The 23,280-nt window shown below is 41.4% G+C and overlaps 1 long non-coding RNA gene across 1 annotated transcript; it reads right to left on the bottom strand.

Annotated features, from left to right (window-relative positions):
* Positions 1 to 1,694: 1,694 nt before the first annotated feature.
* Positions 1,695 to 10,234, bottom strand: LOC129514831 (uncharacterized). Its single transcript, XR_008665507.1, has 2 exons — positions 9,896 to 10,234; positions 1,695 to 2,333 (listed from the first exon to the last, which is right to left on the bottom strand). It is a non-coding gene; the product is annotated as an uncharacterized LOC129514831 (long non-coding RNA).
* Between the last annotated feature and the right edge of the window lie 13,046 nt (positions 10,235 to 23,280).

The following is a 23,280-nucleotide window of genomic DNA, read 5'->3' as shown; positions in this document are numbered from 1 at the left end:
GCAGCAACCTTGATGGCCTTGTTAGAACTCTAGGGATTCACAGGAACTGTTCTTAGCTGACATCACAAAAAATCAGAACCTCTATGTAGAGAATTTTTCAATTTGGAGCACCTATCCATTCTGCAGCCAAGGCTGGATGGGGGCGGGGGGGGGCAGTGTAACAGCAGCAAGAGTGAGCATCACACCCAGAGTCAAAGACACTGGCACGCACTATCAATGCCCAAAAGAAATCACGGTTAATCTTTGCAAGTCAGGTTTTGATGGCTATGTCAAGTAATGAGATAATTTTGCAGATGTTTTGGGGGATGTGCTAAATCACAGGACCTGGCCAACCGACATCTCTCAATGTGAGCCTGGCCCAGAGTTGTAACGGGGAAGCCATCTACAGGAACTTGGTGACTGCAGAAACATCAGTGTCACAAGGAACTGGGCCAGGCAGCATGGAAGGAGTCACAACCCAAGACCACTCCAACCCAACCACCATGACTTCAGGAGTTCTGTTCCACACCGGGAGGCACCATAGCCCTGCATCCATTCAGAGGACACAGCAATTCAAGTTCAAAGTTAGCATGAGCAGGCAAGGTAAGTACATTCCAAAACTAAAAAACAAAACAAAACACAAAAGTAACTTTTTGAGAAGGAAATCATTTGGATATTTCATAAACATAATATTTACCATGAAAATGATCAATTTCATGAATAAAAATGTGAAGTTCATTTTAAGTGTCCCCGTTTCTTTTAATCTTGGTCAGTTTTGTAAACAGTACCAGAATAAACCATATGTTTTTTGGCTGCTCTTGTCTCTCACCTCCATGCCAGTCCTTTTCTGCACATGTCATTTCCCCTGTGGAGGAAAGTCATTCCTATGGTTTGGGAAGGGTCTAGACTGGAAGAAGGAAGAACGCGAGGCTGCCTCTTACTCCCTGAGGCAAGGGACTTTGCCCAGAGGACTGTAGGGAGCCCACATGGTGCCTGTGTCACAGCCCCTGTCCTCAGATGCTTCTTTCACCAAGGGCCTATGACATGCTTCACATGTGCCTCCTGGGAGCTTTATTTTTATTTATTTTTTTAAAGATTTATTTACTTATTTTAGACACACACACACACAGAGAGGCAGAGACACAGGCAGAGGGAGAAGCAGGCTCCATGCCAGGAGCCTGATGTGGGACTCGATCCCGGGACTCCAGGATCACGCCCTGGGCCAAAGGCAGGTGCCAAACCTCTGAGCCACCCAGGGATCCCCATCCTGGGAGCTTTAAAGAGAAAATTTCCCTGGAGGGTCTGTGGCCACAGGGCCTGGCAGGTCAGGTGCATGCCAAGGGTTTGGGGAAAGAAAAGATTATCAGATTTTTAAGAAAAGGAGTGATACAGAGGATAGAAGGATTCTGGTCTTTCATGAGATAGTCATTGAAGTAAAAGAAGTATTGTGTGGGGGACTTGGGTGACTCAGTGGTTGAGCATCCACCTTTGGCTCAGGTCATGATCCCGGGGTTCTGGGATCAAGTCCCACATCAGGCTCCCTTTGGGGAGCCTGCTTCTCCCTCTGCCTCTCTCTCTCTGTGTGTCTCTCATGAATAAATAAATAAAATCTTTAAAAAAAAAAAAAGCATTGTGGTAGAAAATTGTATTTTTTTCAGAGGACCCCAATTATCTATAAAATTAAATTTCATGGAAATAAGTAAAGACCATCCAAATGGAACAAGCAGAGGTTATTTAATTCTGAACTCGCTATAGTAAGAGAGTTCAACCACCATCAGTTGGTTTTGACAGAAACTCGAAGGCAGGCAGAGGAGGGAAAAGCTTTACAGTAAAAAAGGGGGTGAGGGAGAGAGGCTTCAGGCACGTTGTGCTTGGAAGTTGATAGCAGGGGGAAGCGGAAGGTAGGCTACCTAGAAGTCGGGCATCTTATGAGATTTGCTTTGGGAACATATTTGGCTCTCTCTGATTGGTTCTGATTTGGAAATAGCAAAAGTGGGGAACGTGGCAGTCATAGACCAAGCCCTGACCATTCTGGGCCAGTTCCTACAGAGGTGTGGGTCAGGGCTTCTCAGTTTACATGTGGTCTGGTCATTGTATGTCTGCATATTCAGTCTCTCAGTCTTCCTTTCTGATCATTTTCTTGCTTGTGAGAAGTTGGTGAATTTCGGGAAGTCTAGAAATCCAGATCTTCACCACTTTGAGATTGATTGTTCAGTCCTCTACATGGCCAACTGTATCATGAAGTCTTCTCAGCCTTTCTGTTGTATCACCATGAGGATCATCTGATGAGGAAAGTAGCTGTGCAGAAGCATTTCAGACCCTGGATAGAATGCAGTGGACCAGTATTACTACCCCTATGACATAAACAAGAATGAGAACAATTAATAACCCGTCAGATGCTTTGAACCCAGAATCCTAACCCAGGCCAAGAATAAATTCCATACAGGTCCTGAGGGTCAGTTTTACAGAGCAAGTAGCTTTTACTCGTAAGGCACTGTAGAGCCTGCCCCACCTTCCCTGTGTCACTGATCCAAGGACAGTATTAGGATTGGCACACACCATGACTTACCCACATGAAATTTAGAACAATGCAGCTGTCCCTTTACAGCTTCTCCAGTGTCAATTTTTTTTTTTTATTTATGGCAGTCACAGAGAGAGAGAGAGAGAGAGAGAGAGAGGCAGGGACACAGGCAGAGGGAGAAGCAGGCTCCATGCACCGGGAGCCTGACGTGGGATTCGATCCCGGGTCTCCAGGATCGCGCCCCCCCCCCCCCCCGGGCCAAAGACAGGCGCCAAACCACTGCGCCACCCAGGGATTCCCCTCCAGTGTCAATTTAAAGTAGTAATCAATTTGTGCTCCATGAATAGTTTCAGGGAGAAAATTTAGCTGTTTGGCATCATGATCTGCAGAGCGTTTCCTTTAGCTTCAAAATTGTCTCTTTTTGCATGGTTCTCAACCTTCATAGTAGTCACCTTTGTAGTAAATAGAATGCATCTAATAGTTGCTTAACTTGTCCATTTTTGTGGGGGTTCTAGCATCCCAAAGTTGTGTGGCACCCCAAAAACATATTTCCTGTCTATATTATATGTTTACCCTCTAGTCTTTGGCTAGTTAACAAGCTGTAGTAAATTCAACACCTTCTGCCATTTTGACTGATTTTACCTCAGGAGAGGACTAAATTCTAAAGGAGACCTTCAATTAATGATAGTACATGCTGCTTGATATCTTCCAGCTTCAAGAATGATCCATCAGCAAACAGGATTAGTTCAGGGTTCTCAATATGAGACTATAATACATGTGAGTAAGGTACAGAGAGTTCCCAAATTATCTGAGGTAAAATGATCACTAGGCTCCCCTTCTTCTGCTAAGAGAAGCAGAATGCCTGGATTCAGGGTATTGTAGCAGTAAGTAGTACCTGAGAGGGAGAGAGTAATAGAATTTCATAAGATGTTAAGCAGCTGGCTGAGAAGTGCTGTTTCCAGTCAATAGTAATCTCTCTACTTCAGGAAGGATCATGAGGTCAAGCGAGGAGCCTGGAACTAGCTCGGCAGAAGCATCCACAAATTTTGCAGCAGAACACCTGCCCTAACACTAGGGGCATATAGCATGTCAAGGGAAGGCTAGGTAGTAAGTGATGGGTTTTGGATGGTTCCCGTGAAACTCCAAGGTCTTGTCCAGATTGCTCATGCACAAATAGACAGAAGGGCCTTCTGTTGTTTCAGATGTCTAGGGAAAGAGGCCACTGATGAGCCACCTTCAGGTTCCAGAAAGCCTGTTCATTTTGAGGCTCCCAGAGGAGAGAATCTCTTACTAAGAACTTAGTTCATAAAGAGGTATAAAAATCACAGAAAAAATTTAGCACCAATGGGTGCTGAAAAATCTAGTGGAACCTTTAAATCCTGGGATGCCTGGATACCTCAGCAGTTGAGCATCTGCCTTTGGCTCAGGGCATGATCCCAGGGTCCAGAATTGAGTCCCACATTGGGTTCCCTGCGAGGAGCCTGCTTCACCCTCTGCCTATGTTTCTGCTTCTCTCTCTCTCTCTCTCTCTCTCTCTCTCTCTCTCTCCCTCTGTGTGTCTTTCATGAATAAATAAAATCCTTAAAAATAAATAAATAAACCTTTAAATCCTCTCAGATGTGATTTTGTGAAGGAGCTACCATAGATTTGAGTAGGTTTTAGTCTATCAGAAGAGAATGTTTTCCCCTTCTAGTTGAACCACATCCTAAATAATAGACTGTATTTTGGCAAAATGGCAATTTGTCTTTTGAAATATTATGACCTTCTTCTAAGGCTGAGAATAAGTAAATGGAATCCTTTTTTCTCTGAGTAGAGTAGGAGATCATCTACATATGGTGTCCTAACAATCACAAGGGAAATTTAGATAACTTAAATTAGATCATTAATTTTTTTTCATTTTTCCTTTTCATTTAATTAAAATTAGATCATTTAGATCTTGATTAACAACTTGAGAAAAATAGTAGGATACTTCAGTGAACCCTTGGGGCGTGACCATCCTGAAGGACAGTTATCTTCCCCAGGTGAAGGTAAGAAAGGTACTGTCGTCATTCAAACACATACTCAAAAGACAAATAGTATGTGAGTCCATTCACATGAGTTACATAGAGCAAATTCATAGAGGCAGAAAGTAGAATGTTGGTTGCCAGGGGCTGGGAGAAGGTAAAGTGGGGAGTTAGTATTTATGGGGGAAGAGTTTCAGTGTGGGATGAGGAAAAAGTTCTGGAGCTGGATAGTGGAGATGGCTATGTAGAACAATGTAAATGTACTTCATGCCACTGAACTGTATACTTAATGGTTAAAATTGTAGGGTTTATGTTGTGGAAATTTGCTATTAATATGTACAAAAAGTTATTGACTGTCCTGTTCTAGAAGCACATTGAAAAAAGCTGAGCAAAGATTCACTACAGCCAGTGTCTTCAGCAAGTGGCTCACAGGATGGTATATGCGCCAGAGAATGGGGAATAACAGTTTTGTGAATGGCCCTGAGGCCATTCTTTACTGCCAGGATGGGCATATTACAAGGGTAGGGTACAAGAAGATCTTTGGATATAAGACTTCAACTATAGATTTAATCCCTTCCTTTGCTTTTGGTTTCAAGGGATATTGGAGAAGTTTGGGTAATGGTTTGGTAAGTTCTCTCTAAACTTTAATAGATTCTACTCCAATTATTCTTATTCCACTACAGTAGAATCTTTAGCCCAGAAAGTGTCAGGTATATTTGATACACACCCCCAGGTAAGAAAATTATCTGGGGGTGTGTATTAAATATAATGGAGAATCCAGAGCAGAATCAGCTTGCTTCTGAGTAAAGGGATCCTATGGAATCTCACAAATAGTCCCAAGTACTCTGGTGTGCATTTAGTATTGCAAAGTAAGTTTCTCCCTGTTACCTTTGAAGAGACAATGTCACAGAGCAGGAAGGAATGTTTTGCAATCAACGGCTCAAGGCTCATAGTTATGGTCTGGGAAATAGAGAAAATTGTGGGTTATTTAAAATGCTCACCATCTGCCATATGTTTACTCCTAGGAAAAGACTGAACAAAAGTGGCAGGGCTTAATGCAGAAAGAGTAGCACCTGAATCTATCAGAAATTGGTGAGGTTGCCATCTATAGTGGGTAGAATTGTGCCCCCAAAAGATAAGTTCAAGTCCATACTTCCAGAGCCTGTGAAATTGACCTTATCCGAAAATAGGGTCTTTATGGATGCAATCATGTTAAGATGAGGTCATGCTGCATTAAGGTGGCCCCTAATCCGATGATTCGTACCCTTACAAGAAGAGGGAAATTTGGACACAAGGAAGTCATGGGGGGAAATACCATGTATAGATGGACACTGGCGTGGAGAGAAGACCAAACTCAGGTCTGTGAACCAGCTTGAGCAACAGGGTTCTAGGGCTGTGCCAGTGTTCTATCCTATGATTCTCCATATGATAAACAACACTTAGAAAGTACACAAAACATAAAAGACAGCAAAAGGGGATGAAAGGAATGGACTGATTCCATCAAAGATGCCTAACAAATGGAAATCGATAACAAAACCAGGTTCCCAAACTAAGAAATAGCCAAGGAACTCCATGCAAAGCGAGCAGTGGTCAGACCCAATGCCAATTTACCATATCCTTACAGACTTGATAAACCAAGAACAGCAATTCATAGGGGGCCTCTGTGAATACCATGCCTGATTGAAGCCTCTGGTCTGAGGCAATAAGCAGGGAAGGGCATATCTTGGTGGCGCCACTGGGAAAACGGTGGAAACAAAGATGGTTGGAATGAGAATAGGCAAAGCCTACTCAGAGCTTGCTATAGCAAGGAAGTCAGCCCCTATCACTTTCATTTGGCAGGAGCTCAAAAACAGGCTTAGGGAGTGGGAAAGTTTTACAGGCAAAAAAAAAAGAAGCGTCAGAGATTGTTGGGGGGAAAAAACTACATTCTTCTAGTATTAATATACCACAACAGTACGTTAGTATTTTTCTCAATGGAACTATTTATTTTATGTATATCACCATTACTTGCCACAGAACTTGAATTACTCATTATCTCTCAAAATATAAATTATATACAGTTCAGTTAGTATTTTATTTAGCAATTCAAAAAATAATAAAAAGCTAACAATTTAAATCCATTGATGGCAGAATCTCAATTTATTTTAAAAACAACAATTCTAATGGGGGATTCAAATAACAGTTTACAAGAAGTGACAGATGACCCTAACCCTGCTGCTTTGATTTCATGTCAGGTCCTGTCCTGGGAGAGCCTCTGCAGTTTCTTCTCTGAGTTTCTGTTTCTTTCACTGTAAACTGAGGACCATAACCTACTCCACAGGGATGTCAAGAGGATTAGAGGGGTTAGAACAGAGGGAGCACTGAGAGAAGCATTTGCTGCTGAGTGCACACCCTGCTTGTGCCAGATGTGGCTACATGGCATGATCAGTAAGGAAAGTGTAGGGCAAAGGAAGAAAAACAAGTGCTATAAATAAAGAAGAAAACCCAGCACTTATAAGGCTAGTGGAGGTAGACAAAGGATAGAATATTTAACATGGATGGGAGTGGTTCTACTGTGCATTGCAGCACAACAGGAAGTGAGGCTGTTTTGCATCTGGTTAGTGGAAGTAGAGGCTTATCTTGCTATTACTTTGGCCTCCACTAGAGGAAAGTTAGAGCTGTAGAATGAATACTAGTATTTATTGATTCATGCATCTGTGGGTATGCAGAGAGCACCTATAATGGGTCAGGTCCTGGGCCCGGTTTAGGGGTGCCTGAGAGAAAAAGGAGAGGCCATGTTCCTGCCCTGGGAGAGTAGATAGTCTCATCCAATTTAAAGTGTCTAAGGACAGCAGAAAGAGAGGACAGCCTGAGCATTTGCTGGTTGGATATGAGAGTAGAGGACAGATCCAGATACTCCTTTTTCTGTAGACTTCCTAAGGGCCATCATCAGGAATGTCAAATACAGGCTGATTACAACATCTTAACTGAGGATATGTAGTGGACTTAGACTTGGATTGAGAGCTTCAAAGCTGCCAGCCTGGGAATGTAATCCTCTGACAGTTCAGTGGCCTGCCATTTATAATTACTTGCAGTAACACTTTAAGTATTTAAAGAACTTCTGTCTTAACCTCTTTTTTTAAAAAAAGATTTATTTATTTATTCAGAGAGAGCGAAAGAGAGGCAGAGACACAGGCAGAGAGAGAAGCAGGCTCCATGCAGGGAGCCCGACATGGGACTCAATCCCGGGTCTCCAGGATCACACCCCAGGCTGCAGGCAGCGCTAAACCGCTGCGCCACCAGGGCTGCCCAAAGAACTTCTGTCTTAACCTCTTAAATCCACCAATGTTGTGCTCTGTACCCAAGAGAGAATACTTCACCTTTCCATTCACACTCCCAAGTTGGATCCTCAGACTTACAGGACAAACAACCATGGCAGGCTTAAACACAAGATAACTTGGGACGTGCAGGTGGCTCAGCGGTTTAGTGCCACCTTCAGCCCAGGGCGTGATCCTGGGGTCCTGGGATTGAGTGGATCTTGCTTCTCCCTCTGCCTGTTTCTGCCTCTCTCTTTCTCTCTCTTTCTCTCTCTCTCTCTCTCTGTGTGTGTGTGTGTCTTTCATGAACAAATAAATATCTTTTAAAAAAAACTCTAGATAACTAATTTATACTACATAGACTCACACAAGACTGATTGCCATACTAGAGCATAACTAGGCATCCAGACAGAAAGCTTAATTATGTCAGACAGTAAACTTAATCATTCCTGCCATCTGCTCAAGGGGCTAGTCAAGTGGCAGAGATTCTGGGTAAGCGAGAGATCCTTGTGTGTTCTTATTTTAATCAATTCAATTCACATTTATTGAACACTTCCTTTTTAAAATTTATTTATTTATGACAGTCACAGGGGGGGGGGCAGAGACACAGGCAGAGGGAGAAGCAGGCTCCACGCTCCGGGAGCCCGACGTGGGATTCGATCGCGGGTCTCCAGGATCGCGCCCTGGGCCAAAGGCAGGCGCCAAACCGCTGCGCCACCCAGGGATCCCTATTGAACACTTCCTATGTGTAAAGTACTGGTAGAGGAAAAAGACATGGTCCTTACCCTCAGAAGGTCACAGACCCATGGAATCTATGACTAGATGAATTATTCAGTCTTGGGCCAGATTTGGGGAAGGAGTGTTAACACTATAAATGTTTATTTACATTTGCGCAGAAATGACATGAAAGAGGAATGACAACTTGAAATTAGGAAGAGGCTGGAAGGCAGCCCTGGTGGCTCAGTGGTTTAGCGCTGCCTTCCGCCCGGGGCATGATCCTGGAGACTGGGGATCGAGTCCCATGTTGGGCTCCCTGCATGGAGCCTGCTTCTCCCTCTGCCTGTGTCTCTGCGTCTCTCATGAATAAATAAATAAATCTTAAAAAAAAAAAAAAAGGAAGAGGCTGGACATTCAGCAAGCCTATCTTAGAAGAAGGCTATCCAGACTCTTACCTGTGGGATTTCCCACAAGACATATCTGAGAAGACTATCTGTATTAAAGACATCCCAATAACCATCATCCAGTGAAGACAGCTGTGATTAGGAGCAAATCCTCCTTTCTAGGAATGCTGCTTCTACAGGATGCATCCCATAGTCACCTCCATTTTCTGCTCTAAGTAATGTACTCAATGGTGACAGTAACCTTCAATTGCCTGCCACCTGCCAGGTAGAGTGCCAAACCCTTCAGACACAGAATTGCTTTTAACCTTCACAACAACCTCAGGGAAGCGTCTGCTATTGTTATTGTCCCTACAACACAGCTTGAGGAAAAAGGCTAAGAGAGGCTGTGTGGTAACCTGCGCTAAGGAAAGCAGAGCCTGATGGGAGGCCAGACCCCAGAGCTGCTCTTAGAACCTTCGTGTCCTGCCCAGACCCAGGCAGAGGCTGGTGCTGCCTGACATCCCCTCCCCTGCTCAGACCATCACTCCCTAGGGCAGGACAAAGTGCCTTGGGGATGCCCAGAAATAAGCAGTTGAGAGTTGAGTAGAGGGGATGCTAGGGAGGGCTTCCCCCCCCCCCCACTAAAATCAGACAATATCAGATCTCAAGCCATCTTGCACAATGTCTACCTCAAATCCCTCGGTTCACATACAAGGAAACCCTGGTCCAAAGAAATGGAATGGCTAAAGGTCCAGCGGCAGCTCAGGACTTCCTTGCTGCGGTCTCACGCGCAGCCCAGCACCCTCGAGGATGCCCGAACACCTCTGGCGACCTATCAATCCTTAGCTCAGCGTCCACCAAGGCATTCACCAACCCTTCAAGCTCCCAGGACAGGGGTCCCGGGCAGGACAGAGCTGTCCTCCTCAGCCGAGTCCCTCCCACTCTCAGAGTCCGCCGCCCGCCGCGGGCTGGTACTCGGGTCTCCGCAGACTCTACCTGCTCCGGCGGAAACGGTTTTCTGCCTGGGGCAATCTCCCGGTCTCCACAAATCATTCTTCGAGCTGCACGCACACACACACGCACACGCGCACACACACGCACACGCGCACACACGCGCACACAGGCGCACACACGCGCACGCGCACACGCACGCACACGCACACACACACGCACACGCACACACACACGCACACGCGCACACACGCGCACACAGGCGCACACACGCGCACGCGCACACACACGCACACGCACACACACACACACACACGCACACACACAATTTTAAATAGACAATTGATCAATCAGAACCGTACGCCAGCTTCTAGGCTTCCTAAGCCCGACACTGGGCGCGGGCGGGAAAGTGGGCGGGGCCGTCGGCGTCGGCTGTGGGCGGGGCCGGGGCGTGGGCGGGGCTGAGCGGGCGCGCCCCGCGGCGGCAGCCTCATTTCCTCACGCGCGCCGGAAGTGGCGGTTGTCGGCGCGGCGGGGCGCGGAGGGCGCTGAGGCGGTGGTATCCCCTGCGCGCCGGGCGCCGCTGGTGTCTGCCTGCAGCCGGGGAGGAGGCGTAGCGGCGCGGTGGTGGCCTTGCACCCACGGGTGAGCGCGGTGAGTACGCGGCCCCACCCAGCGTCGCCTGTCCGCGGCTCTCGCGGCTCGGGCCCGCGCAGTGCGAGCGCCCGGGCGCGGGCGGAGGGCTGCGGGTCCCGGTCCGGGTCGGGTCGCTTCCCGGACGAGCTCCGGGGTCGGGACGGGGGCGGGAGGCCCCTATCGGATGGGGTCCCCTCCTGGACAAGCCCTCGGAGGACCGCTGCGGTGTCAGCGAGAGTCACCGCTTTTCGGAGCAGTTTGAGTTCTCTTTGGAGAACGATGCTGTCAGAGGACCGTGGCTTTGGGTGTGTTTTATTTTTAGCACTTTCTTTTTTCATCTGACTCACCATCCTCTCCGCTTCTCTCCGCGCAGAAACTCTCTAGTCAGCTGTTGCCTCCTTATGGCGTTAACGTAGTATTCTCTTGACAGCAGCCCCTCGCCGTGTCTGTCTGTCTCTGCCGGGCAGCAGGCGCCTTTCAGAGATGCACATTTGTGTAGGAATCAGTGCGGCCGAGGAGGCTACAGGACAGGGAGCCTCTTGCATTTTCAGTCTTCATCTGGAAAATTGCGCTATTCCGGAACAGCCTTCGGAGGAATCATTTCTAAACGCAGTAGTGATGCTTTAAGTGTGTGCGTGTGTGATGACATTATTGGCAGGATGGAGATTCGATTATAAATCTTAGGCTTTTATCTTTCAGCCTGTCCTTGAGATTTATATGCAGTGTCCGGACACGTAATCTCATTGAAGATTCTCAGGAGCTGAGTCTTCATTTCTGGTGGAATCAATGTTGTCTTTAAATGTTGTATTGAGGGGCACCTTAGTGGCCCAGTGTTTGAGCATCTGCCTTAGGCTCAGGCGTCATCCCGTCATCCCGGAGTCCTGGGATTGAGTCCCATGTCAGGCTCCCCGCAGGGAGCCTGCTTCTCCCTCTGCTTGTGTCTCTGCCTCTCTCTGTGTGTCTCACATAAATAAGTAAGTAAATCTAAAAAATAAATAAATAAAAATGTTGTATTAAAACAGTACTTCCATACTTGGAGGTGGGAAACCAAGTGTTTTATGACTAACGATGTTAATCTTCATTTTGTATTATTATCCTGATGTGTCTAAAGCTGTCTTATGACTAAATGTAAAAAGGATGTTGGGTTTCCAATATTTATGGCTAAATATGGCTAACTGTTCCAATATTTATTGAATATCGACATAAATATGCATAGTTTTCATTCCAGACAGTTTGGAAATTACATTTTTTTTCTTTCTCAACTTTTTTGTTTAAGTATGAAATACAGATGAAGTCATCAGGTACATAAATCTTAATTGCACAACTGAGTGGGTTTTTATATATTTAATAACTTGTGTAACCATAAGCTACACCAAATTACACTTAAAGAACATTTCCATCATCCCAGGAGTTTCCCTCTGCTTCTTCCTAGTTTTACTCTTGCCCACCCCCATCAGTGTTCTGATTTCTGTCATTATCTGTTAGTTTTGTTTACGCTCAGCACATTGCTTGTGAGATTCACCCATGATGTTTCAAGTTCATTTTTAAAATTGCTGTTCAATATTCCATTGATATGACTATATGACTATTCTTCTGTTGATGGATATTTGTGTTTTCAACTTCTATTTTTACATATTTTGAAGAATGCTAGGAACATTCCTTATAAATGTTATTGGTGAACACCTATGTGCATTTCTTCAGCTGTGGAATAACTATCATAAGGTAGGCAGAAAATGGTTTGAACCAAGATAGAGTCTTTCTTTTTCAATATAATTTCTTTTAACTTCTGTAAAAAGGATAACTATTTTGAGTTCAAGACTTAAGTGATTCATTACTATATTATTATTTATTTATTTGGTTGCACACCTGTAACAATCTTCTGCCAGACTGTCATTATTTGTTTAACTCTTAGATAAGTCTGTTAGATAGAGCTGGTGACGATCTATCCCTGAAGCTTATTGCATAACACTTAGGTAAGAACTGTGTTACTCAAGTTGGTGGTTGTTAGGGGAAACGAAACACCACAAGGATAGGACTAAAAATGGATTGAAGAATCATGGGACTGCAAGTCAAAGAACTTACCTTGTTGCTAACGTACTATATAAGTACTGTGTGTAAATATAAAATTGTTACAAATGTGAATTTACGCAGGAGTACAGTGATTTCCAACAGATGCTGAGTTGCTGATGCATTTATAATGGGGACAAACAACAGAAATCAGTAGCATATGAGAGATGCCCCAGGCTGAACAAATACATAGAAATAGACCTGAATCAATAGAGTTAATGTAAGAAACAGAAGAAAACTTTAAAATTACTATTAGTATGTTCAGATTTGGGAGGGCATCATGCCTATTGAACATATTCAGGCTGCCCTGAAAACAAACAGTTCTTGAATATTAAAACATAGAAAGTAGGGGAAAAAATAGCTATGACATGAAAAATAGATCCAGAAGAGTCAGTGAAAATCTCATAGCAGTTCTAGGAAGGAATAGAAATTAGAAAAGGAGAAATAACCACAAAAATCATGAGGGTAGGCGTACCCAGGCAGAATCTTGGGCCTCTAGAAAGATGTATCAGAAGATAAAGTACTGGCAAATCTAAATCAGCCCTTCCCTCTTTGGTCTCCATTTCATCTGTGTAGTGGGAATGATCAGTAAGTATACCTTTTATCAGCAGGCTTGTAGAAAGATGTGGCATGGGTTAAGGGTTTCTGGTTGTGCTAACAGTCCCTGTTTCCCATTCTCCTCCCTTCTTCTCCCCCTCGCAAATCAAAATAGATACCAGATTTTCCATTCTTACCTTATGGTAGAATGGAAACAAAATACTATGCCAAAAGAAGAAAGGAAGGAACCGAGGAAATTTCTGAGTCAAAGTATCTGAGTTTATGAATGGACTAGACAGTGGACTAGACTGAGAGTCTTAAGAGTATCGATAGACACACAAAGATACATTCCAATGAAAGTTATGAACTTCATGAATAAATTAATATACAGTCTCATAAGCTTCCAAAGAGAAACATGGTTACCTATAAAGGAGTGAAAACAAAATTTCCACTTAGACTTCTAATCTGGAACATGGAATGTTAGATAACAGTGGAGCAGTGTTTAAAAAGTACTTATGAGACATATTTTGAACTAAGAAATTATACCTGTCATTCAAAGTGGGGGCAAAATAGGGGCCTCTGGGCAGCACAGTCAACTAAGCTTCTGACTCTTAGTTTTAGTTCAGGTCATGATCTTGGGGTTCTGAGATCACGCCCCATGTCAGGCTCCGAGCTCAGCGAGGAATCTGCTGGAGTTTCTCTCTCCCTCTGCCTCAACCCATGCTCACTCACTCTCTTATTCTTTAAAAAAAAAAAAAAGTAGGGACAAAACAAAGTTATTTTCACCCACACCCACTAGGAATACCCTAGGATGTATGTATCAAGTGAAAAAAAAATTTTTTTTTCAAAGATTTTACTTATTTATTCATGAGAGACACAGAGGGAGAAGCAGGCTCCCTGCTGGAGCCGAATGTGGGACTTGATCCCAGGACCCCAGGATCATGCCCTGAGCCAAAGGCAGACACTCAATCGCTGAGCCACCCAGGTGTCCCTCAAGTAAAAAATTAAAATTTATCCAAGAAAAATAGATGTGGAAATCAAGAAATAGTGACCAAAGAAAATAGTATAATTTATTTCTTGGCTACAGGCATTAATAATGATAACTAAGACATGCTCAGGAAGGATTCATAGAACTTAGTAGTTAAAGTCTATAATCTGGAACAAATACTTAACATGATTTTAAAAGTTGTTTGGGAAGGTGGGAAGTAGGTAAAGCCATCTTGGAAGGCTTAACCTGAGCAAGGAAAAAGCTATAGATTAGATACTGACCAATTTACATGCTGGAATAAAAACTTTAAGGAACTTTGACTTAGCAGTTCCATTTTCAGAAATTTATTCTATAGGTGAAATAACATGGTTCCACATGTTATGCTGGGATGTTTAATATAGTGGCAGTAGATTTGGAAGGATACACGAAAACTGGTGAAGAGACCTGGGCCTCTGGGCTAGAAGGAAGAAGTTTCCCTTTATAAACCCTTATATTTAACTTTTTTCCCTTGTGTATTTATTTTGTGGAATTTTAGAAATGTAAAAAAATTTAAGTATACAAAAATGTAAAGATTCAGACGATGAATTGCCAAATATGACTGGCCACCTATATTTAGTATGACCTGTGACCTAAGAGTGGAGTGGCTTTTATATTTTTAAGTGCTTGAAAACAAAAAATGAAAACAAAAGAAGAATAATACTTTGTGAGATTAATTATAGGTAGTTCAACTTTCAGTATCCATTGGAATACAACTATGCTCACTCATTTACACATTTCCTTTTTTTTTTTTTCATTTATTTATTCATGAGAGACAGGGAAGCAGAGACGTAGGCAGAGGGAGAAGCAGGCTCCACGCAGGGAGCCTGATGTGTGGTACTCGATCCAGACCCGGGATCATGCCCTGAACCAAAGGCAGAAGCTCAACTGCTGAGCCACCCAGAGGACACCCTATTTACACATTTTCTGTGGCTGCTTTTGTGCTCCAGGGCAGAGTTGAATGGTTGTGATAATTCACTACATGGCCCTTTACCTGAAATGTTTGTTAACTTCTGGTTTAGAGCCAGAAATAGACCTCCATATGCATAGGAATTTTGCTTATGACAAAAACGGTATTTTAAATTAGTGACAAGAGCATGGTTAAGAATTGGCTATTTAATACATAGTAAGAATTGGCTATTTAGGATTATTTCTAGTAGGAAAGCTAAAATGGAGAAGTCCTGCAGGAAGAGACCATTTGACTCCGTTAACAACAAAACAAAACTTTGCATAAGGGGAATAACACCTAACACTGAGCACTTAATGCTTGTCATGTTTTAATTGACTAATTGTTAAAATAATACTGCAATACTGTAGTTATTCCTACTTAACAGATGAGAAAAGCTTACAGAGATTAAAGAATAATGAAGAATTAGAAAGTTGTAGAGCAGATGTATGAATTTAGCCCATCTGGCTCCCAAGCCTATTATATGGACAAGATAAACTAAGAGAAAAGTTTATAATCTGTTAATACCATTTTATAGGTATTATCTGTGTTAAAACACCTGGGTCAAACTCATTCCTTTTGAATACTCTATTGTATAAATATCTACAGTTTACTTAATCTTTCTCCTTTTGATAGACTTTAAGTTGCTTTTATTTTGCTGTTACATATAGCAGTAGTAAACATAGATGTGATTACACACTAGTATGACTATTTATGTAGTATGGAGTCCTTTTTTTTAAGATTTTTTATTTATTCATGAGAGACCGAGAGAGAGAGAGAGAGAGAGAGAGAGAGAGAGAGAGGGGCAGAGACACAGGCAGAGAGAGCAGCAGGCTCCATGCAGGGAGCCTGACATGGGACTTGACCCTGGGTTCCCAGGATCACACCCTGGGCTGAAGGCGGCGCTAAACCGCTGAGCCACTCAGGCTGCCCCAGTATGGAGTCTTAAAAATCTTAAAAGTGGAATTGTGAATTGCTGGATTAAAAATCATGTACATTAAATCAAATTTGCCCTCCAAAAAATAAGGGGTGTGTGTGTGTGTCTATTTGTAGATTATCTTTAATGAAAGGAATTGAAACATCTTGGATGTCTAAATGACCTTGGTCATGTGTGTGCCTATTTTTAGTTTATCTTTAATGAAAGGAATTGAAACATCTTGGATGTCTAAATGACCTTGGTCATTTTAGACAAATACTTCATTTTATAGATGAAAGCCAGATAGGTAAGTATTATGCCCAAGATTATACAATTATTAAGTAGCTATTATATCTACTTGATTTTTGTAGTTGTTTTTCCTGTGCCACAGGCTACTTTTGACACATATTTCTGTTTTACCTATAATGTTAGCATGAATATTACTGTTACTTGTTTTGCTGAAATCTGGGTACCTTGAATATAATTTTCCCCAGAAACACTTCTCAAAATGATCTGATGTTACTTGTTCTTAGCTCCCAACACAGTGTAACTGTCTTAATCAATTAAGACAGCTATAACAAAGTACCATAGACTAGCTTATGAATAATAGAAACTTATTTCTCTTAGTCTGAGATCAGAGTGCCAGCACAGTTGAGCTCTGGTGAGGGCCCTTTTCTGGGTTATTACAGACTGCCAACCTGTATCTTCACATGGCTGAAAGAGGGCTATGATGCTCTCTGGGATCTCTTTCATAAAAGCACTAATCCCATTAAGGAAGGGTGCACCCTCATGACCTACTTAACCTCCCAAAAGCCTTATCCCTAATATTATCGCATTGGAGGTTAGGACTTCAACATAGGAATGGGGGCTGGTGAGAGAAGCATTCAGTCCATAGCAGTGCGTAACGCATAGTAGGTACTTAAACATTTGTTATGAATGAGTACTACTTTCTGGTGATCAGTACTTTTATTTCTAAAGACTTACAAACCATTTATTCAATAACATGTTAAAAAAAATCCATGTATCATTGTAACTCATCAATTGCTGAAGAAATAAAAGGTTCTAATTCCTTCCCTTATAAATATTTATTTATACTTCGTAATGTCTTAATTTGTTTTTCTGACAGTGCTTATGTTTTCCAAATAATTTTGTAACTTTGTTTTTGTTATATAAAAAATGAGCTAAAAATTATAAATTTAGTTTTTGAAAACTTTAGTAAGAAATTGTACAAAAATTTAGGAAGACTATATAGAATAGAACTTTTAAATAGATTCAAATGGATTGTATTTTGCAAAACATAGTAGGTTACTCTTACTGCAGAAGTTATTTTGACACACTGCAGTGTAAGTATCATGCAAATGATGTATGAAATACGTGTAAGTAGTACTATAAAATTATAGAATCAAAAGATTGAGTAGAAACTGCTTAAAAGTCATTATGTGTAGGATCAGTGTCATAGAATGAACTGTGTTTAGCGCTTTTCTGTTGTCTCAAAATCACAATGCAAATAGAACAGATGTAATGAGACCTTCAGAGTAATATAAGTTCTGCTTTTTTTAGAGAGCAGTTGTTTAACTTTTTTTTTGTTTTTTTAAAGATTTTTTATTTATTTTTAAAAAAGATTTTATTTATTTATTCATAGAGACACAGGCAGAGGGAGAAGCAGGCAGAGGGAGAAGCAGGTTCCATGCAGGGAGCCCGACGTCGGACTCGATCCTGGGTCTCCAGGATCACACCCCGGGCTGCAGGCGGTGCTAAACCGGGGCTGCCCAAGATTTTTTATTTTTAAGTAATCTCTACACCCAATGTAGGACTCAAACTCACAACCCCAAAACCAAGAGTTCTATGCTCTACTGACTTAGCCAGCCAGGTACCCCTCTTATTTTTGTGTTTTTAAATTCAAACTTGGAGTCAACAAATCTTCATGCTTGTCTTAAGGAACACAATGGAGTTTTCCTAAAATGTTTCTTTGGTGCTACTACTAAAACTAAATCTGATTTTGTTTTATTTTTTAAATAGCTTCATTGAAGTATCATTGACATACAGTAAACTATATATATTTAAAGTATATAATTTGATAATTTGAACATATGTATACACCTTTGAAATCATCACCACAGTCAAATGATAGATCATATCTATCATTCCTAAAAGTTTCCTGTGCTCTTTTATAATTGCTTCCTGTTACCACTTCCCTGACCCACTATTCCGCTCCCCCCACCCCCCTACCGGCAGGCAACCACTGACTCATACTGCTTTCTATCGCTACAAATTGCTTACATTTTCTGGAATTTTATATAAATGGAATCATACAGTATATAATCTTCTGTTGTCTGTCACTAAAAATAATTACTGAGATTCACCCATTATGCATGTATCGGAATGGCTATACCAGTTTATTTATCCATTCACTTGTAAACACTTGAGTTGTTTCTAGTTTTTGGGTATTACCTATAAAACTATGAGTATTTGTATACAAATCTTTGTACAGACCTATGCTTTCATTTCTCTCAGATCAATATCTAGGAATGAAATGACTGAATCAAGATAGGCTTACGTTTAACTTGTTAGGAAACTGTAAAGTCATTTTACATTCCCACCAGCAGGATATGAAAGTTGTAGTTCTTCCACATTGTCACCAACACATCACTTTTTAATTTTAACTTTTCTAAAATTAGCCATTCTGTGTAATGGTATCTCCTTGTGGTTTGACAGTGTTGAACATTTTTTTCATGGGCTTATTTGAAGTGTTTGTGCTTTTTGCCAAGTTTTAACTGAGTTGTGTTTTTTTCTGTTATCACATTTTGATAGTTTTTAAGTATATATGCTGAATATAAGTCCTTTATCAGATATATGCTTTGCACCTATTTTCTCCAGGTCTGTAATTTGTCTATTCATTCTCTTAACAATGTTAAGAGCACAAGTTGATAAATTTTGATGAAGTCTAGTTTATCAGTTATGCTGTTACTGTTGGATCAAAGAAGCCTTTGCCTAACTTAAGGTCACAAAGATTTTCTTCTGTGCTTGCTTCTAATTGTATAGTTTTAGGTTTTTCATTTAGATTTGTGAATTCTATCCTAGTGGATAGAATTTTGAATTCTATCCTAGTGGATATGAAGTAGTATCTTGGTATAATTTTGATTTTCATTTCCATACTGGCTAATGCTGTTGAGCCATCTTCACGGGCTTATATACCATTTTTTATACATTTATTTTTATTGATTTTCAATTTGCCAACATATAGAATAACACCCAGTGCTCATCCCATCAAGTGCCCCCCTCAGTGCCCGTATCCCAGTCACCACCACCCCTTCCACCACCCCTAGTTCGTTTCCCAGAGTTAGGAGTCTCTCATGTTCTGTCTCCCTTTCTGGTATTTCCCACTCATTTTTTCTCCTTTCCCCTTTATTCCCTTTCACTATTTTTTATATTCCCCAAATGAATGAGGCCATATAAGATCTGTCCTTCTCCGATTGACTTATTTCACTCAGCATAATACCCTCCAGTTCCATCCACGTCGAAGCAAATGGTGGGTATTTGTCATTTCTAATGGCTGAGTAATATTCCATTGTATACATAAACCACATCTTCCTTATCCATTCATCTTTCGATGGACACCGAGGCTCCTTCCACAGTTTGGCTATTGCGGACATTGCTGCTATAAACATCGGGGTGCAGGTGTCCCGGCGTTTCATTGCATCTGAATCTTTAGGGTAAATCCCCAGCAGTGCAATTGCTGGGTTGTAGGGCAGATCTATTTTTAACTCTTTGAGGAACCTCCACACAGTTTTCCAGAGTGGCTGCACCAGTTCATATTCCCACCAACAGTGCAGGAGGGTTCCCCTTTCTCCACATCCTCTCCAACATTTGTGGTTTCCTGCTTTGTTAATTTTCCCCATTCTCACTGGTGTGAGGTGGTATCTCATTGTGGTTTTGATTTGTATTTCCCTGATGGCAAGTGATGTGGAGCCTTTTCTCATGTGCTTGTTGGCCATGTCTATGTCTTCCTCTGCGAGATTTCTGTTCATGTCTTTTGCCCATTTCATGATTGGATTATTTGTTTCTTTGCTGTTGAGTTTAATAAGTTCTTTACAGATCTTGGAAACTAGCCATTTATCTGATACGTCATTTGCAAATATGTTCTCCCATTCTGTAGGTTGTCTTTGAGTTTTGTTGACTGTATCTTTTGCTGTGCAAAAGCTTCTTATCTTCATGAAGTCCCAATAGTTCATTTTTACTTTTGTTTCTCTTGCCTTCATGGATGTATCTTGCAAGAAGTTGCTGTGACCAAGTTCAAAAAGGGTGTTGCCTGTGTTCTCCTCTAGGATTTTGATGGATTCTTGTCTCACATTAAGATCTTTCATCCATTTTGAGTTTATCTTTGTGTCTGGTGCAAGAGAGTGGTCTAGTTTCATTCTTCTGCATGTGGATGTCCCATTTTCCCAGCACCATTTATTGAAGAGACTGTCCTTTTTCCAGTGGATAGTCTTTCCTGCTTTGTTGAATATTAGTTCACCATAAAGTTGAGGGTCCACTTCTGGATTCTCTATTCTGTTCCATTGATCTATGTGTCTGTTTTTGTGCCAGTACCACACTGTCTTGATGACCACAGCTTTGTAGTGCACCATTTATTGAAGAGACTGTCTTTTTTCCATTGGATAGTCTTTCCTGCTTGGTCGAATATTAGTTGACCATAAAGTTGAGGGTCCACTTCTAGATTCTCTATTCTGTTCCATTGATCTGTGTGTCTGTTTTTGTGCCAGTACCACACTGTCTTGATGACCACAGCTTTGTAGTACAACCTGAAATCTGGCATTGTGATGCCCCGGCTCTGGTTTTCTTTTTTAATATTCCCCTGGCGATTTGGGGTCTTTTCTGATTCCACACAAATCTTAATTTGTTCCAACTCTCTGAAGAAAGTCCATGGTATTTTGATAGGGACCGCATTAAACGTGTAAATTGCCCTAGGTAACAGTGACATTTTCACAATATTAATTCTTCCAATCAATGAGCATGGAATATTTTTCCATCTCTTTGTGTCTTCCTCAATTTCTTTCAGAAGTATTCTGTAGTTTTTAGGGTATAGATCCTTTACCTCTTTGGTTAGGTTGATTCCTAGGTATCTTATGCTTTTGGGTGCAATTGTAAATGGGATTGACTCCTTAATTTCTCTTTCTTCAATCTCATTGTTAGTGTATAGAAATGCCACTGATTTCTGGGCATTGATTTTGTATCCTGCCACGCTGCCAAATTGCTGTATGAGTTCTGGCAATCTTGGGGTGGGGTCTTTTGCGTTTTCTATGTAGAGTATCATGTCATTGGTGAAGCAGGAGAGTTTGACTTCTTTGCCAATTTGAATGCCTTTTATTTCTTTTTGCTGCCTGATTGCTGAGGCTAGGACTTCTAGTACTATGTTGGATAGCAGTGGTGAGAGTGGACATCCCTGTCTTGTTCCTGATCTTAGGGAAAAGGCTCCCAGTGCTTCCCCATTGAGAATGATATTTGCTATGGGCTTTTCGTAGATGGCTTTAAAGATGTTGAGGAATGTTCCCTCTATCCCTACACTCTGAAGAGTTTTGATCAGGAATTGATGCTGTATTTTGTCAAATGCTTTCTCTGCATCTATTGAGAGGATCATATGGTTCTTGTTTTTTCTCTTGTTGATATGATCAATCACATCGATTGTTTTACAAGTGTTGAACCAGCCTTGCATCCCGGGGATAAATCCCATTTGGTCATGGTGAATAATCTTCTTAATGTATTGTTGTATCCTATTGGCTAGTATCTTGTTGAGAATTTTTGCATCCATGTTCATCAGGGATTGGTCTATAATTCTCCTTTTTGGTGGGGTCTTTGGTTTTGGAATTAAGGTGATGCTGGCCTCATAGAATGAGTTTGGAAGTATTCCATCTCTTTCTCTTTCCAAACAGCTTTAGTAGAATAGGTATGGTTTCTTCTTTAAACATTTGATAGAATTCCCCCAGGGAAGCCATCTGGCCCTGGACTTTTGTCTTGGGAGGTTATTGATGACTGCTTCAATTTCCTCCCTGGTTATCGGCCTGTTCAGGTTTTCTATTTCTTCCTGTTCCAGTTTTGGTAGTTTGTGGCTTTCCAGAAATGTGTCCATTTCTTCTAGATTGCCTAATTTATTGGTGTATAGCTGCTCATAATATGTTTTTAAAATCGTTTGTATTTCTTTGGTGTTGGTCATGATCTCTTCTTTCTCTTATAGGCCATTTTTAAGAGAAATGACTAATCAGATCTTTTGCCCATTGGGTTATTTATACTTTCAATAGAAGTTGTTAAGAGTTCTTTATGTATTCTTGATACAGATCCCTATCAATAGATACATGATTTACAAATATTTCCCCCATCCCTAGTTGTCTTTTACTTTATTGAGGATATCCTTTGCAGGACAAAAGTTTTTAATTTTAATGAAGTTCAATTTATTTATTTTGTCTTTGGTCTTTTTGTGTCATATCTAACCAATCACTGCCTAATTGAAAACCACAGATATTTACACTTATGTTTCCTAAGAGCTTTATATTTTTAACTCTTACATTTAGATTTTTGAACCACTTGGAGTTAAATTTTTATTATAGGGTGAGGTGGGAGTCCAGTTTCATTCTTTTGCATGTGAATATCTGGTTGTCCTAGCACCATTTATTGAAAAGACTATTTGTTCTCCATTGAATTATCTTTCCACCTTGTGGAAATCAGTTGACTTAATGTGAAGGCTTATTTCTGGACCCTAAATTCTATTGATCTATATGTCTATTCCTATGCTAGTACCACACTGTCTTTAAAAACAAAATTATTTGAGGCAGAGCACAAGTGGAGGAAGGAGCAGAGGAAGAGGGACAGGGACAAGCAGACTCCCCACTGAGTGGGGAGCCCAACACAGAGCTGGATCCAGGGCCCTTAGATTTCAATCTGAGCCAAAATCAGATGCTTAATCAACTGGGCCATCCAGGTCCCCTCCACACTATCTTGATTACTGTAGCTTTGAAGTAAGTTTTGAAATGGGAAAGAGTGAGTCCTTCAATTTTGTTCTCCATTCTCTAGACTATGTTGACTATTCTGGGTTCCGTGAATTTTAGGATTGTCAATTTCCAAAAAGAAGTCATCTGGGATTCTGTAGAGAATTGTGTTGAATCTGTAAATCAATTTGGAGAATATCAGTGTTTTAATAACATTAAGTCTTCCAATCCATGAGCATAGGTGTCTTTCCATTTATTTAAATCTTCTTTAATTTCTTTCAGTAATATTTTATAATGTTCAGAGTATGAATCTCACACTTCTTT

This window comes from Nyctereutes procyonoides, unplaced genomic scaffold (assembly GCF_905146905.1).
Source record: "Nyctereutes procyonoides isolate TBG_1078 unplaced genomic scaffold, NYPRO_anot_genome, whole genome shotgun sequence".
Classification (NCBI taxonomy): domain Eukaryota; kingdom Metazoa; phylum Chordata; class Mammalia; order Carnivora; family Canidae; genus Nyctereutes; species Nyctereutes procyonoides.
This window is presented reverse-complemented; position numbering and strand designations above follow the sequence as displayed.